Source organism: Triticum dicoccoides, chromosome 5A (genome assembly GCF_002162155.2).
Source record: "Triticum dicoccoides isolate Atlit2015 ecotype Zavitan chromosome 5A, WEW_v2.0, whole genome shotgun sequence".
In the NCBI taxonomy this organism is placed as follows: Eukaryota; Viridiplantae; Streptophyta; class Magnoliopsida; order Poales; family Poaceae; genus Triticum; species Triticum dicoccoides.
The window spans coordinates 601,128,948-601,146,618 of NC_041388.1; positions in this window are offsets into that span (position 1 = coordinate 601,128,948).

The following is a 17,671-nucleotide window of genomic DNA, read 5'->3' on the forward strand; positions in this document are numbered from 1 at the left end:
TTGCTCCCACTTTCAATATGTATCTAGATCGAGACTTAGAGTCATCTAGATTGGTGTAAAAAGCTTGCATCGACGTAACTCTTTATGATGAACTCTTTTATCACCTCCATAACAAAGAAATATTTCCTTAGTCTTGTAAGGATAATTTTGACCGATGTCAAGTGATCCACTCTTGGATCAATATCGTACCCCCTTGCCAAACTCATGATAAGGTATACAATCGGTTTGGTACACAACATAGCATACTTCATAGAACCTATGGCTGATGCATAGGGAATGGCTTTCATTCTCTTTCTATTTTCTGTCGTGGCCGTGTTTTGAGTCTTACTCAAATTTACACCTTGCAATAGAGGCAAGAACTCCTTCTTTGACTGTTCCATTTTGAACTACTTCAAAAATCTTGTCAAGGTATGTACTCTTTGAAAATTATTTATCAAGCGCCTTGATCTATCTCTATAGATCTTCATGCTCAATATGTAAGAAGCTTTACTGAGGTCTTTCTTTGAAAAATTCTTATTCAAGTATCCTTTTATGCTATCCAGAAATTCAGTATCATTTCCGATCAATAATATGTCATCCACATATAATATCAGAAATGCTGCAGAGCTCCCACTCACTTTCTTGTAAATACAGGCTTCTCCAAAAGTCTGTATAAAACTATATGCTTTGATCAACTCATCAAAGCGTATATTCCAACTCTGAGATGCTTGGACTAGTCCATAGATGGATCACTGGAGTTTGCACACTTTGCTAGAACCTTTAGGATTGACAAAACCTTCTGGTTGCATCATATACAACTCCTCTTTAATAAATCCATTAAGGAATGTAGTTTTGATATCCATTTGCTAGATTTCATAAAATGCGGCAACTGCTAACATGATCCGGATGGACTTTTAAGCAGCGATACGAGTGAGAAAATCTCATCGTAGTCAACACCTTCAACTTGTCGAAGACCTTTTGCGACAATTCGAGCTTTGTAGATAGTAATACTACTATCAATGTCCGTCTTCCTCTTGAAGATCCATTTATTCTGAATGGCTCACCGATCATCGGGCAAGTCAATCAAAGTCCACGCTTTGTTCACATACATGGATCCCATCTCAGATTTCATGGCCTCAAGCCATTTTGCGGAACCTGGGCTCATCATCTCTTTCTCATAGTTCATAGGTTCGTCATGGTCAAGTAACATGACCTCCTAAACAGGATTACCATACCACTCTGGTGCGGATCTTACTCTGGTTGACCTACGAGGTTCGGTAGTAACTTGATCAGAAGTTTCATGATCATCATCATTAGCTTCCTCACTTACTGGTGTAGCAATCACTGGAACTGATTTCTGTGATGAACTACTTTCCAATAAGGGAGTAGGTACAATTACCTCATCAAGTTCTACTTTCCTCCCACTCACTTCTTTCGAGAGAAATTCCTTCTCTAGAAAGGATCCATTCTTAGAAACGAATATCTTGCCTTCGGATCTGTGATAGAACGTGTACCCAACAGTCTCTTTTAGGTATCCTATGAAGACACATTTCTACGACTTGGGTTAAAGCTTATCAGGTTGAAACTTTTTCACATAAGCATCATAGCCCCAAACTTTAAGAAACGACATCTTAGGTTTCTTGCTAAACCATAGTTCATATGGTGTCGTCTCAACGGATTTAGATGGTGCCCCATTTAACGTGAATGCAGCTGTCTCTAATGCATAACCCCAAAATTATAGCGATAAATCGGTAAGAGACATCATAGATCGCACCATATCTAATAAAGTATGGTTATGGCGTTCGGACACACCATTATGCTGTGGTGTTCCAGGCGGCGTGAGTTGTGAAACTATTCCGCATTGTTTCAAATGAAGACCAAACTCATAACTCAAATATTCACCTCCATGATCATATCGTAGAAACTTAATTTTCTTGTTACGATGACTTTCCACTTCACTCTGAAATTCTTTGAACTTTTCAAATGTTTAGACTTATGTTTCATCAAGTAGATATACTCATATCTGCTCAAATCATCTGTGAAGGTCAGAAAATAATGATACCCGCCGTGAGCCTCAACACTCATCAGATCACATACATTAGTATGTATTATTTCCAATAATTCAGTTGCTTGCTCCATTGTTCCGAAGAACGAAGTCTTAGTCACCTTTGCCCATGAGGCATGGTTCGCAAGCATCAAGTGATTCCAAAAGCCCATCAGCATGGAGTTTCTTCATGCGCTTTACACTAGTATGACCTAAACGGCAGTGCCACATATAAGTTGCACAATCATTATTAACTTTGCATCTTTTGGCTTCAATATTATGAATATGTGTATCACTACGATCGATATTCAATAAATCATTCACCTTGGGTGTAAACAGAATACTAATTATTCTTTGACTTAAATGAATAACCGTATTGCAATAAACATGATCCAATCAAATTATGCTCAACGCAAACACCAAATAACATTTATTTTAGGTTCAACACTAATCCCAAAGGTAAAGGGAGTGTGCGATGGTGATCTTATCAATCTTGGAATCACTTCCAACTCACATCATTGATACGTCTCCAACGTATCTATAATTTTTGATTGCTCCATGCTATGTTATTTACTGTTTTGGGCAATTTTGGGCTTTATTATCCACTTTTATATTATTTTTGGGACTAACCTATTAACCGGAGGCCCAGCCCAGATTTGTTCTTTTTTTGCCTATTTCAGTGTTTCGAAGAAAACGAATATCAAACGGAGTCGAAACGGAATGAAATCAACTGGAGACGTTATTTTTGGAAGGAAAGCTACCGGAAAAGCTTGGAGTGCACGTCAGGAAAGAAGGGAGGTACCCACGAGGGTGGGGGCGCGCCCACCCCCCTAGGGCACGCCCCCTGCCTCGTGGCCCCCCATTCGGTCTACCGACGTACTTCTTTCACCCATATATACCTACGTACCTTAAACTTCCAGAACACACAATAGATCGGGAGTTCCGCTGCCAGTAGCCACCGAAAGCCAATCTAGACCCGTTCTGGCACCCTGCCGGAGGGGGTAATCCTTCTCCGGTGGCCATCGTCATCATCCCGGTGCTCTCCATGACGAGGAGGGAGTAGTTCTCCCTCGGGGCTGAGGGTATGTGCCAGTAGCTATGTGTTTGATCTCTCTCTCTCTCTCTCTCGTGTTCTTGATTTGGCACGATCTTCGATCTTTGCTATTATACTTGGATCTTATGTTTATCCTCCCCCTCTTCTCTCTTGTAATGAATTGAGTTTCCCCTTTGAAGTAATCTTATCAGATTGAGTCTTTAAAGATTTGAGAACACTTGATGTATGTCTTGCCGTGCGTATCTGTGGTGACAATGGGATGCCACGTGATTCACTTGATGTATGTTTTGGTGATCAACTTGCGGGTTCCGCCCATGAACCTATGCATAGGGGTTGGCACACGTTTTCGTCGTGATTCTCCGGTAGAAACTTTGGGGCACTCTTTGAGGTCCTTTGTGTTGGTTGAATAGATGAATCTAAGATTGTGTGATGCATATCGTATAATCATACCCACGGATACTTGAGGTGACATTGGAGTATCTAGGTGACATTAGGGTTTTGGTTGATTTGTCTCTTAAGGTGTTATTCTAGTACGAACTCTAGGGCTATTTGTGACACTTATAGGAATAGCCCAACGGATTGATTGGAAAGAATAACTTTGAGGTGGTTTCGTACCCTACCATAATCTTTTCGTTCGCTCTACGCTATTAGTGACTTTGGAGTGACTCTTTGTTGCATGTTGAGGGATAGTTATGTGATCCAATTATGATATTATTGTTGAGAGGACTTGCACTAGTGAAAGTATGAACCCTAGGCCTTATTTCCTATCATTGCAATACCGTTTACACTCACTTTTATCGCTTGCTACCTTGCTGTTTTTATATTTTCAGATTACAAATACCTTTATCTACCATCCATATACCACTTGTATCACCATCTCTTCGCCGAACTAGTGCACCTATACAATTTACCATTGTATTGGGTGTGTTGGGGACACAAGAGACTCTTTGTTATTTGGTTGCAGGGTTGCTTGAGAGAGACCATCTTCATCCTACGCCTCCTACGGATTGATAAACCTTAGGTCATCCACTTGAGGGAAATTTGCTACTGTCCTACAAACCTCTGCACTTGGAGGCCCAACAACGTCTACAAGAAGAAGGTTGTGTAGTAGACATCAAGCTCTTTTCTGGCGCCATTGCCGGGGAGGTGAGTGCTTGAAGGTATATCTTTAGATCTTGCAATCGAGTCTTTTAGTTTATTGTTTTATCACTAGTTTAGTTTATAAAATAAAATTACAAAAAAAATGGAATTAAGTTTGCCTCATACGCTTCATCTTTTTAATATCTTTCGTGAGTATGATGGAAAGGAAAATTGTGCTCAAATGCTAGAAGAAGAAATCTATAAAATGTTTGGCACTAAATTTGTGAATGATGAGCATGATTGCAATGTTGTTGTACGAATTCTTTGAATATCCATGATACTAATGATGATTGCACTAGTTAAGATGAAAATGTCTCCTATAAACATGTCAATTTTTGTGGAGTGCATTGGGTTTGTAAGTACACACCAAATAGGGAAGATAGATATTGCAAGAGGCATAAGTACTTAGAAACTAAATTGTTGCAAGAAAGTCTTGATGATTGTGCTGAAAAAATTCAATATTTTTCACACCCCTTGTGAACTTTGCAATGAACATGGTCATTTAAATCTCCAATGCAAATTGTTTCATGACCGAATCGTATCCAAAAATTGTGATAATTTAATTAACCTTGAGCATCATAAAGAGCTTAGTATTCTTTTGGGGTATGAGGAAATGAAACGTATAACTAAGGGTATTCCAAAGTTTAATCTTGATAGATTTCTTGATTTTGATCTAGAGAAAATTTATATGTATTGTGCGGTGAATTGTATTGAAAATCCTTATATTGCCAACTACATAAAGAAAAGAAAACAAATAGAAGATGAAGAGAATACTAATGAAAGGGAAGAGGCTTCCCAATACCCTCCTATTATTTCTTATGATGAATTAGGTAACGAGGAGGAGCCTCCTATTCAACCAATCTCATTAATAAGGAGCTCCAAAAAGAGGATTGAACCCACACATGATGTGGTGAAGAAGAAGAAAAGAAAAAGGAAGAGAGGTAAAAAGATATCTCCCCCAAATAATGCTGCTCCTATTACTATTGTGCCTCATGAAAATATAATTGGGGAAGATAATGATACTTCTTATGATCTTGAAAATCTTTTTGGCACTTGCTTGGAAGAATATGATAATTGCTATACTATTGGTGCTATCCATACAATTAATGATGAGAGTGATTATGCTTATGATATGAAAAGGCCCAAGCTTGGGGATGCTATGTTTGATGAAGATGATGTTTTTGAGAATATATGTGCTGCAATTAATGTTTGTCCCAAGCTTGGGGATGCTACGCTTAATGAGGATGATATTTTTAGTCTCCCAAGTTTTGACATGCAAATTTATAATGATGATAACATGCCTCCTACTTATGATAATTATTGTGATGATACATATGCTATAAAAAGTAGTGATGATTATATTTATAAAACTTGTCATGATTATGATTACCCTTTTTCTGAACATTACTCTTTTAATGTGGAAACAATTTATAGTATTCAAGTCTCTTATGATACTCCCACTATTCCGATTGAGAAGAATTTTGCTTATGTGGAGAGTAATAAAATTTCTATGCTTGTAGATCATGAAAAGAATGCTTTAGGTGCTGGTTATATTGTTGAATTCATTCATGATGCTACTGAAAATTATTATGAGGGAGGAACATATGCTCGTAGGAATTGCAATAATATCAAGTTTCCTCTCTATGTGCTTAAAATCTTGAAGTGTTGCTTGCTTTACCTTCCTATGCTAGTTGATTATTGTTCCCACAAGTTGTTTGCTCACAAAATCCCCATGCATAGGAAGAGGGTTAGACTTAAATGTGCTAGTCATATTCTTCATGATGCTCTCTTTATATTTCAATTCTTATCTTTTATGTGAGCATCATTGAAATCATCATGCCTAGCTAGGGGCGTTAAACGATAGCGCTTGTTGGGAGGCAACCCAACTTTATTTTTGTTCCTTGCTTTTCTCCTGTTTAGTAATAAATAATTCATATAGCCTCTGTTTAGATGTGGTTTTATTCTTTTAATTAGTGTTTGTGCCAAGTAGAACCTTTGGGAAGACTTGGGGGAAGTCTTTGTGATCATGCTGTAAAAAACAGAAACTTTAGCGCTCACGAGAATTGCTGCCATTTTTTATTGGAGAGTGCTATTTAGTTAATTCCTTTTTCATATTATTAATAGACAAATTCCTCAGGTCCAGCAATTTATTTTAGAATTTTTGGGGTTCCAGAAGTTTGCGTTAGTTACAGATTACTACAGACTGTTCTGTTTTTGACAGATTCTGTTTTTCGTGTGTTGTTTGCTTATTTTGATGAATCTATGGCTAGTAAAAGAGTTTATAAACCGTAGAGAAGTTGTAATACAGTAGGTTTAACACCAATATAAATAAAGAATGAGTTCATTACAGTACCTTGAAGTGGTGTTTTGTTTTCTTTCGCTAACGGAGCTTACGAGTTTTCTGTTAAGTTTTGTGTTGTGAAGTTTTCAAGTTTTTGGTAAAGATTCGATGGACTATGGAATAAGGAGTGGAAAGAGCCTAAGCTTGGGGATTCCCAAGGAACCCCAAGGTAATATTCAAGGAAAACCAAGAGCCTAAGCTTGGGGATGCCCCGGAAGGCATCCCCTCTTTCGTCTTCGTTCATCGGTAACTTTACTTGGAGCTATATTTTTATTCGCCACATGATATGTGTTTTGCTTGGAGCGTCAATTTATTTTGTTAGGATTTTCTTTATGTTATTTATAACAATGTTTTGCATCTTTTATTTCAATAAAAGTGGCATTGATAGCCTTTACTATGCCTATTTTACAAGTCTTCATGTTGCTGTTTGAAAACAGAAAGTTTACCGCTGTTGCAATAATTCCCTAGAAAAGTCAGAATGTGATAAAATGTTGAAACCTTTTGCATATTAATCTCTGATAAATTTAATACAGTGGGAATGTTCTTTCATAATTTTTGGAGCTAGGGAAGTATGGCTGTTGCAGCATTCTTTACAGACTATCCTGTTTAGGCAGATTGCTGTTATGTTTGCATTGTTTGCATATGTTTGCTTCTTTAATGATTCTATTTGAGGATAGGACTATTAAATATGAAGAGGCATTTAGTATGCAATGTTGAATAATAATTTTAGTGATTTTCTACAGTACAGTATGATAAGGTTTTTGCAATGGTTTATACTAACTTATCTCACGAGTCCTTGTTGAGTTTTGTGTGGATGAAGCTTTTGAGATTTAGGGAGACCGTGATATGAGAGGAATTGAGGAGACACAAAAGCTCAAGCTTGGGGATGCCCAAGGCACCAAAAGATAATATTTCAAGAAGTCTCAAGCGTATAAGCTTGGGGATGCCCCGGTTGGCATCCCACCTTTCTTCTTCAACAACTATCGGTTAGTATCGGTTGATCCTAAGTTTTTGCTTCTTCACATGATGTTTGCCATTCTTAGAATGTCATTTTATTTTGATTTAATTGCTGTTTGAAGAGAATACCAAGATCTGAAATTATTAAATGTTAGAGAGTCTTCACATAGTTGCATAATTATTCAACTACTAATTGATCTTCACTTATATCTTTCAGAGTAGTTTGTCATTTGCTCTAGTGCTTCACTTATATCTTTTAGAGCATGGTGGTAGTTTTATTTTGAAGAAATAGATGAACTCTCATGCTTCACTTATATTATTTTGAGAGTCTTAAATAGCATGATAATTTGCTTAAAATCCTAATATGCTAGGTATACAAGATCAGTAAAAACTTTCTTATGAGTGTTTTGAATAGTAAGAGAAGTTTGATGCTTGATGATTGTTTTGAGATATGGAGGTAATAATATCTAAGTCGTGCTAGTTGAGTAGTTGTGAATTTGAGGAATACTTGTGTTGAAGTTTGCAAGTCCCGTAGCATGCACGTATGGTAAACGTTGTGTAACAAATTTGAAACATGAGGTGTTATTTGATTGTCCTCCTTATGAGTGGCGGTCGGGGACGAGCGATGGTCTTTTCCTACCAATCTATCCCCCTAGGAGCATGCGCGTAGTGCCGAGGTTTTTGATGACTTGTAGATTTTTGCAATAAGTATGTGAGTTCTTTATGACTAATGTTGAGTCCATGGATTATACGCACTCTTACCCTTCCATCCTTGCTAGCCTCTTCGGTACCGTGCATTGCCCTTTCTCGAGAGTTGGCGCAAACTTCGCCGGTGCATCCAAACCCCGTGATATGATACGCTTTGTCACACATAAACCTCCTTATATCTTCCTCAAAACAGCCACCATACCTACCTATTATGGCATTTCCATAGCCATTCCGAGATATATTGCCATGCAACTTTCCACCGTTCCGTTTATTATGACACGCATCATCATTGTCATATTGCTTTGCATGATCATGTAGTTGAAATCGTATTTGTGGCAAAGCCACCATTCATAATTATTCCATACATGTCACTCTTGATTCATCGCAATCCTGGTACACCGCCGGAGGCATTCATATAGAGTCATCTTTGTTCTAGTATCGAGTTGTAATCATTAAGTTGTAAATAAATAGAAGTGTGATGATCATCATTTTCTAGAGCATTGTCCCAAGTGAGGAATAAAAAAAATAGAAAGGCCATAAAAAAAGAGAAGGCCCCCCCAAAAAAAGAGAAAGCCATAAAAAAGGAAAAGGCTCAAATTAAAAAATATAAAAAAAATTAGAGAAAGAGAGAAGGGACAATGCTACTATCCTTTTCCACACTTGTGCTTCAAAGTAGCACCATGATCTTTATGATAGAGAGTCTCTTGTTTTGTCACTTTCATATACTAGTGGGAATTTTCATTATAGAACTTGGCTTGTATATTCCAACAATGGGCCTCCTCAAGTGCCCTAGGTCTTCGTGAGCAAGCAAGTTGGATGCACACCCACTAGTTTCATTTGTTGAGCTTTCATACATTTATAGCTCTAGTGCATCCGTTGCATGGCAATCCCTACTCCTTGCATTAATATCAATCGGTGGGCATCTCCATAGCCCATTGATTAGCCTCGTTGATGTGAGACTTTCTCCTTTTTTGTCTTCTCCACATAACCCCCTCATTATTCTATCCCACCCATAGTGCTATATCCATGGCTCGCGCTCATGTATTGCGTGAAAGTTTATAGGTTTGAGATTACTAAAGTATGGAACAATTGCTTGGCTTGTCATTGGGGTTGTGCATGATGAGAGCATTCTTGTGTGACGAAAACGGAGCATGACTAAACTATATGATTTTGTAGGGATGAACTTTCTTTGGCCATGTTATTTTGAGAAGACATAATTGCTTAGTTAGTATGCTTGAAGTATTATCATTTTTATGTCAATATGAACTTTTATCTTGAATCTTTCGGATCTAAATATTCATATCACAATTAAGAAGAATTACATTGAAATTATGCCAAGTAGCACTCCGCATCAAAAATTCTGTTTTTATCATTTACCTACTCGAGGACGAGCAGGAATTAAGCTTGGGGATGCTTGATACGTCTCCAACGTATCTATAATTTTTGATTGCTCCATGCTATGTTATCTACTGTTTTGGGAAATATTGGGCTTTATTATCCACTTTTATATTATTTTTGGGACTAACCTATTGACCGGAGGCCCAGCCCAGATTTGTTGTATTTTGCCTATTTCAGTGTTTTGAAGAAAAGGAATATCAAACGGAGTCAAAACGGAACGAAATCAACTGGAGAAGTTATTTTTGGAAGGAAAGCTACCGGAAAAGCTTGGAGTGCACGTCAGGAAAGAAGGGAGGTGCCCACGAGGGTGGGGGGCGCGCCCCCTACCTCGTGGCCCCCTCTTCGGTCCACCGACGTACTTCTTTCACCCATATATACCTACGTCCCCTAAAACTTCCAGAACACACAATAGATCGGGAGTTCCGCCGCCAGAAGCCTCCGTAGCCATCGAAAGCCAATCTAGACCCGTTTCGGCACCCTGCCAGAGGGGGCAATCCTTCTCCGGTGGCCATCATCATCACCCCAGTGCTCTCCACGACAAGGAGGGAGTAGTTCTCCCTCGGGGCTGAGGGTATGTACCAGTATCTATGTTTTTGATCTCTCTCTCTCTCTTGTGTTCTTGATTTGGCACGATCTTGATGTATCGCGAGCTTTGCTATTATAGTTGGATCTTATGTTTCTCCTGCCCCTCTTCTCTCTTGTAATGAATTGAGTTTCCCCTTTGAAGTAATCTTATCGGATTGAGTCTTTAAAGATTTGAGAACACTTGATGTATGTCTTGCCGTGCGTATCTGTGGTGACAATGGGATGCCACGTGATTCACTTGATGTATGTTTTGGTGATCAACTTGCGGGTTCCGCCCATGAACCTATGCATAGGGGTTGGCACACGTTTTCGTTGTGATTCTCTGGTAGAAACTTTGGGGCACTCTTTGAGGTCCTTTGTGTTGGTTGAATAGATGAATCTGAGATTGTGTGATGCATATTGTATAATCATATCCATGGATACTTGAGGTGATATTGGAGTATGTAGGTGACATTAGGGTTTTGGTTGATTTTTGTCTTAAGGTGTTATTCTAGTACGAACTCTAAGGCTATTTGTGACACTTATAGGAATATCCCAACGGATTGATTGGAAAGAATAACTTTGAGGTGGTTTCGTACCCTACCATAATCTCTTCGTTCGTTTTACGCTATTAGTGACTTTGGAGTGACTCTTTGTTGCATGTTGAGGGATAGTTATGTGATCCAATTATGATATTATTGTTGAGAGGACTTGCACTAGTGATAGTATGAACCCTAGGCCTTATGTCCTATCATTGCAATACCGTTTACGCTCACTTTTATCACTTGCTACCTTGCTGTTTTTATATTTTCAGATTACAAATACCTTTATCTACCATCCATATACCACTTGTATCACCATCTCTTCGCCGAACTAGTGCACCTATACAATTTACCATTGTATTGGGTGTGTTGGGGACACAAGAGACTCTTTGTTATTTGGTTGCAGGGTTGCTTGAGAGAGACCATCTTCATCCTACGCCTCCTACGGATTGATAAACCTTAGGTCATCCACTTGAGGGAAATTTGCTACTGTCCTACAAACCTCTGCACTTGGAGGCCCAACAACGTCTACAAGAAGAAGGTTGTGTAGTAGACATCGATCATCACCTCGCCCTTAACTAGTATTTGCTTATTTTGCAACTCCCATTTCGAGTTACTACTCTTAGCAACTAAACCAGTATCAAATACTAAGGGGTTGCTATAAACACTAGTAAAGTACACATCAATAACATGTATATCAAATATACTTTTGTTCACTTTGCCATCCTTCTTATCCGCCAAGTATCCAGGGAAGTTCCACTTCCAGTGACCATTTCCTTTGCAGTAGAAGCACTCAGTTCCAGGCTTGGGTCTAGCTTTGGGCTTCTTCATGGGAGCAGCAAATTGCTTGCTATTCTTCTTTGAAGTTCCTCTTTCTTTCCCATTTCCTTTTTCTTGAAACTAGTGGTCTTGTTAACCATCAACACTTGATGATATTTCTTGATTTCCACCTTCGCCAATTTTAGCATCGCGAAGAGCTTGGGAATTACTTTCGTCATCCCTTGCATATCATAGTTCATCACTAAGTTCTAGTAACTTGGTGATAGTGACTAGAGAACTTTGTCAATTACTTTCTTATCTGAACTCCCACTTGATTCAAGCAATTGTAGTACCCAGACAACATGAGCACATGCTCACTGCTTGAGCTATTATCCTCTATCTTGTAGGCAAAGTACTATCAGAGGTCTCCTACCTCTCGACACGGGCATGAGTATGAAATACCAATTTCAACTCTTGGAACATCTTATATGCTCTGTGGTGTTCAAAAACATTTTTGAAGTCCCGGTTCTAAGTTGTAAAGCATGGCGCACTAAACTATTAAGTAGTCATCATACCGAGCTTTGTCAAACGTTCATAACGTTTGCATTTGCTCCTGCAATAGTTATGTCACCTAGCGGTGCATCAAGGACATAATTCTTCTGTGCAGCAACAAGGATAATCCTCAGATCACAGAGCTAGTCCGCATCATTGCTACTAACATCTTTCAACGTTGTTTTCTCTAGGAGCATATCATAAATAAAAGGGGGAAGCTATACGCGAGCAATTGATCTACAACATAGATATGCAGATACTATCAGGACTAAGTTCATGATAAATTTAAGTTCAATTAATTATATTACTTAAGAACTCCCACTTACATAGACATCCCTCTAATCATCTAAGTGATCACATGATCCGTATCAACTAAACCATGTCCGATCATCACGTGAGATGGAGTAGTTTTCAATGGTGAACATCACTATGTTGATCATATCTACTATATGATTCACGCTCGAACTTTCGGTCTCAGTGTTCCGAGGCCATATCTGCATATGCTAGGCTCGTCAAGTTTAACCCGAGTATTCCGCATGTGCAAAACTGGCTTGCACCCATTGTATGTGAACGTAGAGCTTATCACGCCCGATCATCACGTGGTGTCTCAACACGAAGAACTATCGCAACGGTGCATACTCAGGGAGAACACTTGTACCTTGAAATTTAGTGAGAGATCATCTTATAATGCTACCGCCGAACTAAGCAAAATAAGATGCATAAAGGATAAACATCACATGCAATCAAATATAAGTGATATGATATGGCCATCATCATCTTGTGCCCTTGATATCCATCTCCAAAGCACCGTCATGATCACCATCGTCACCGTCTTGACACCATGATCTCCATCATCTTGATCTTTATCAACGTGTCGTCACATGGTCGTATCGCCATCTATTGCTTTTGCAACTATTGCTATCGCATAGCAATAAAGTAAAGCAATTATATGGCGCTTGCATCTTATGCAATAAAGAGACAACCATAAGGCTCCTGCCAGTTGCCGATAACTTCAACAAAACATGATCATCTCATACAACAATTTATATCTCATCACGTCTTGACCATATCACATCACAACATGCCCTGCAAAAACAAGTTAGACGTCCTCTACTTTGTTGTTGCAAGTTTTACGGGGCTGCTACGGGCTTAGCAAGAACCGTTTTTACCTACGCATCAAAAACCACAACGCGGTATAGTAATTGCTTTTTGATCTTCAGAAAGAACCCTGTTCATTGAATCCGATTCAACTAAAGTTGGAGAAACTGACACCCACCAGCCACTTGTGTGAGAAGCACGTCGGTAGAACTGGTCTCGCGTAAGCGTACGCATAATGTCGGTCTGAGCCGCTTCATCCAACAATACCGCTGAATCAAGAATCAACTAGTGACGGCAAGCAATATGTATATACCCACGCCCACAACTCATTTGTGTTCTACTCGTGCATATAACATCTACGCATAGACCTGGCTCGGATGCCACTGTTGTGGAATGCAGTAATTTCAAAAAAAAATCTACGCACACGCAAGATCTATCTAGGTGATGCATAGCAACGAGAGGGGAGAGTGTTTTCTACGTACCCTTGTAGACTGTAAGTGGAAGCGTTATGACAGCGCGGTTGATGTAGTCGTACGTCTTCACGATCCGACCGATCCTAATTCCAAAAGTACGGCACCTCCGTGATCTGCACATGTTCATCTCGGTGACGTCCCACGAACTCTCGATCCAGCTTAGTGTCAAGGGAGAGCTTTGTCAGCACAACGGCGTGATGACAGTGATGATGAACCTACCGGTGCAGGGCTTCGCCTAAGCACTACAACGATATAGCCGAGGTGGATTATGGTGGAGGGGGGCACCGCACACGGCTAAGACAATGATCAACTTGTGTGTTCTCGGGTGCCCCCTGCCCCGTATATAAAGGAGCAAGGGGGGAGGCCAGCCGTCCCTTGGTGCGCCCAAGGAGAGGAGGAATCCTCCTCCTAGTAGGAGTAGGATTCATCCTTTCCTAGTCCTACTAGGAGGGGGAAGGAAGGAGTGGGAGAGGGGAAGGAAAAGGGGGGCGCCACCCCCCTCCTAGTCCAATTCGGACTCAAGGGGGAGGGGCACGTGGCCTGGCCTGGCAGCCCCTCTCTCTCTCCACTAAGGCCCATCTAGGCCCATTAGTTCCCGGGGGGTCCGGTAACCCTCCGCCACTCCGGTTTCACCCGAAACCACCCGGAACACTTCCGGTGTGCGAATATAGCCGTCCAATATATCAATCTTTATGTCTCGAGCATTTCGAGACTCTTTGTCATGTTCGTGATCATATCCAGGACTCCGAACAAACTTCGGTACATCAAAACACATAAACTCATAATACCGATCATCACCGAACGTTAAGCGTGCACACCCTACAGGTTCGAGAACTATGTAGACATGACCGAGACTCATCTCCGGTCAATAACCAATAGCGGAACCTGGATGCTCATATTGGTTCCTACATATTCTACGAAGATCTTTATTGGTCAAACCGCATAACAACATACGTTGTTCCCTTTGTCATCGGTATGTTACTTGCCCGAGATTCGATCGTCGATATCATCATACCTAGTTCAATCTCGTTACCGGAAAGTCTCTGTACTCATTCCATAATGCAATATCCCGCAACTAACTCATTAGTCACATTGCTTGCAAGGCTTATAGTGATGTGCATTACCGAGAGGGCCCAGGGATATCTCTCCGACAATCGGAGTATCAAACCGTAATCTCGATCTATGCCAACTCAACAAACTCCATCGAAGACACCTTTAGAGCATCTTTATAATCACCCAGTTATGTTGTGATGTTTGATAGCACACTAAGTGTTCCTTCGGTATTCAAGAGTTGCATAATCTCATAGTCATAGGAACATGTATAAGTCATGAAGAAAGCAATAGCAATAAACTAAACGATCATAGTGCTAAGCTAACGGATGGGTCTTGTCCATCACATCATTCTCTAATGATGTGATCTCGTTCATCAAATGACAACACATGTCCATGGCTAGGAAACTTAACCATCTTGATTAACGAACTAGTCAAGTAGAGGCATACTAGGGACACTCTATTTGTCTATGTATTCACACATGTACTAAGTTTCCGGTTAATACAATTCTAGCATGAATAATAAACATTTATCATGATATAAGGAAATATAAATAACAACTTTATTATTGCCTCTAGGGCATATTTCCTTCAGTCTCCCACTTGCACTATAGTCAATAATCTAGTTCACAACGTCATGTGATTTCACACCAATAGTTCACATCTTTATGTGATTAGTTCACATCTTCATGTGACTAATATCCAAAGGGTTTACTAGAGTCAATAATCTAGTTCACATCGCTGTGTGATTAACACCCAAAGAGTGATCATGTTTTTCTTGTGAGAGAAGTTTAGTCTACGGGTCTGCAACATTCAGATCCGTATGTATTTAGGAAATTTCTATGTCTATAATACTCTGCATGGAGCTACTCTAGCTAATTTCCCCCACTTTCAATATGTATCTAGATCAAGACTTAGAGTCATCTAGATCGGTGTAAAAATCTTGCATCGGCGTAACTCTTTACGACGAACTCTTTTATCACCTCCATAACAAAGAAATATTTCCTTAGTCTTCTAAGGATAATTTTGACCGTTGTCAAGTGATCCACTCTTGGATCAATATCGTACCCCCTTGCCAAACTCATGATAAGGTATACAATCGGTTTGGTACACAACATAGCATACTTTATAGAACCTATGGCTGAGGCATAGGGAATGACTTTCATTCTCTTTCTATTTTTTTGCCGTGGTCGTGTTTTGAGTCTTACTCAAATTTACACCTTGCAATAGAGGCAAGAACTCCTTCTTTGACTGTTCCATTTTGAACTACTTCAAAAATCTTGTCAAGGTATGTACTGTTTGAAAAATATTTATCAAGTGTCTTGATCTATCTCTATAGATCTTCATGCTCAATATGTAAGCAGCTTTACTGAGATCTTTCTTTGAAAAATTCTTATTCAAGTATCCTTTTATGCTATCCAGAAATTCAGTATCATTTCCGATCAACAATATGTCATTCACATATAATATCAGAAATGCTATAGAGCTCCCACTCACTTTCTTGTAAATACAGGCTTCTCCAAAAGTCTGTATAAAACTATATGCTTTGATCAACTCATCAAAGCGTATATTCCAACTCTGAGATGCTTGCACTAGTCCATAGATGGATCACTGGAGTGTGCACAGTTTGCTAGCACCTTTAGAATTGACAAAACCTTCTGGTTGCATCATATACAACTCTTCTTTAATAAATCCATTAAGGAATGTAGTTTTGATATCCATTTGCCAGATTTCATAAAATGCAGCAACTGCTAACATGATTCGGACGGACTTTTAAGCAGCGATACGAGTGAGAAAATCCCATCGTAGTCAACACCTTCAACTTGTCGAAAACCTTTTGCGACAATTCGAGATTTGTAGATAGTAATACTACTATCAACGTCCGTCTTCCTCTTGAAGATCCATTTATTCTGAATGGCTCACCGATCATCGGGAAAGTCAACCAAAGTCCACGCTTTGTTTGCATACATGGATCCCATCTCAGATTTCATGGCCTCAAGCCATTTTGCGGAATCTGGGCTCATCATCTCTTCCTCATAGTTCGTAGGTTCGTCATGGTCAAGTAACATGACCTCCTAAACAGGATTACCTTACCACTCTGGTGCGGCTCTTACTCTGGTTGACCTACGAGGTTCGGTAGTAACTTGATCAGAAGTTTCATGATCATCATCATTAGCTTCCTCACTTACTGGTGTAGCAATCACTGGAACTGATTTCTGTGTTGAATTACTTTCCAATAAGGGAGTAGGTACAATTACCTCGTCAAGTTCTACTTTCCTCCCACTCACTTCTTGCGAGAGAAACTCCTTCTCTAGAAAGGATCCATTCTTAGCAACGAATATCTTGCCTTCGGATCTGTGATAGAACGTGTACCCAATAGTCTCTTTTGGGTATCCTATGAAGACACATTTCTCCGACTTGGGTTCGAGCTTATCAGGTTGAAACTTTTTCACATAAGCATCATAGCCCCAAACTTTAAGAAACGACATCTTAGGTTTCTTGCTAAACCATAGTTCATATGGTGTCATCTCAACGGATTTAGATGGTGCCCCATTTAACGTGAATGCAGCTGTCTCTAATGCATAACCCCAAAACGATAGTGATAAATCGGTAAGAGACATCATAGATCGCACCATATCTAATAAAGTACGGTTATGACGTTCAGACACACCATTATGCTATGGTGTTCCAGGTGGCGTGAGTTCCGGAACTATTCCGCATTGTTTCAAATGAAGATTAAACTCATAACTCAAATATTCACCTCCACAATCAGATCGTAGAAACTTAATTTTCTTGTTACGATGACTTTCCACTTCACTCTGAAATTCTTTGAACTTTTCAAATGTTCACACTTATGTTTCATCAAGTAGATATACTCATATCTCCTCAAATCATCTGTGGAGGTCAGAAAATAATGATACCCGCCGTGAGCCTCAACACTCATCGGATCACATACATTAGTATATATTATTTCCAATAATTCAGGTGCTCACTCCATTGTTCCGGAGAACG